A 1,551-nucleotide genomic window follows, 5' to 3' on the forward strand; every position below is an offset into this window, starting at 1 on the left:
TCAATAGCTCCCTTGCCCTACCTTTCTTCCTCTAAAAACCTTGCATTTTAAGAATATATATTTGATTGATTATGGAGAGGGAAATAGAGATAGAAACATCAATGATGATAGAGAATCATTGATTGGCTGCCTCCTGCACATTCCAAACTGGGGATCGAAACCTCCCCCGGCCTCTTCCCCTCCCCCTCCCCCTCCCTCAGCCAGCAGGCCCCTGGTGGCCACACAGCACTGAGGGAAGGAGGGGCGGGGAGGCGGGGAACTAAAAAAACGGGTCATCGAGGGCAGCGTCAGCATCTGGCGTCTGTTCCTTCTGCACTCAGCCCAGCCACCATCACCTTCTCCCCAGACCCTGCTGGGGCCTTCGGGCCCTGATCGACCCTGATTGCCTGCCAGGCCTAAGGACCCCACCTGTGCATAATTTTGTGCACTGGGCCTCTAGTATATCCATAAATGTGATGGAGTGAGTCATGTTTCTATATGGGAAAGAATGATGAAAATAAGTGCAAATGTCCTGTGGCCCATTATGATGGCTGGATTTGAACCATTTTGGCTGAAGTCTGGCAGGCAAAGGAAAGGGCAGTAGCTCTAAGTTCAGAGGAGTAGCCAGGAGCTGACCTAGGGTCTGGTAGGCCATTGTGAAGATTCTAGCTTTTACCCCTAGCCATGGGAAAGGGTGTGGCTAACAGATGAGAGACATTATTGAACTTAAGTATTAAAAGGATCAGTTATTGAGGCACGGTGCCCAGGAGTTTAATGTGTATCTGCTATTACTGTGAAGACCAGCCACATAGGGACAAATAGGAATAGAGCTTATTGCTACACACCCAATTACATTTGAGGCAAGAAAACGGGTGATAAACCTTAGGCTCTTGTAAATGCCTTTCTAAAATCTGTATTTGGTTTAAAGTTGGATATGTACTTTTTAGGCCTTACTGTGTCCAACCAAGCATTTTCTGATTTTGAAACTTTTATATTTATGGGTGACAAGTATGCTGGGTCTGTCCCTTTTGCCCCTAGATCCACTACCCCTCTCTGCTCCGCTGTCTGCCCCACCAGCTGATCTCTATGACAGTTCAATAGCCAACTGGACCCCTGGCTTCCAGGTGGGTGTAGCCAATGGAAGGTTCCAGCAGATAAAAGGCTATGAACTCTTTTGGCCCCCCTTTGAGAATTCCTTAACTATGCTCATGGCTTCTCTCAAGGCAGATGTTCTGTCTGACTCTCTCTTTTTTCAGTTCCAGTAACCTCTTCCCCCTTCACGTTATGGTGGGGAGGACTTCTCTCCTGCTGTTCCCTAGACCCACTCTTTGTAAGTACACTTTTTGCAAATAAAACCTCCTCAAATAATCTTATTATGCATGTGCCTTCTGTTTTGTTTTTGTTTTGTTTTTTTTGGGGGGGGGGACCATGAAACAGTTGTGCAATATTTAATTTTAAAATATCAAATTAGGGTACTTATGTGTTTGATTTTGACCTGCCCACCTCCTTTATTTGTCCTCTCTTTCTTCCTCCCAGCCCCATGGCCTATGGGAGTGTAAACTATGTATAGAA

Source organism: Myotis brandtii, unplaced genomic scaffold, assembly GCF_000412655.1.
Source record: "Myotis brandtii unplaced genomic scaffold, ASM41265v1 scaffold140, whole genome shotgun sequence".
Taxonomy (NCBI): domain Eukaryota; kingdom Metazoa; phylum Chordata; class Mammalia; order Chiroptera; family Vespertilionidae; genus Myotis; species Myotis brandtii.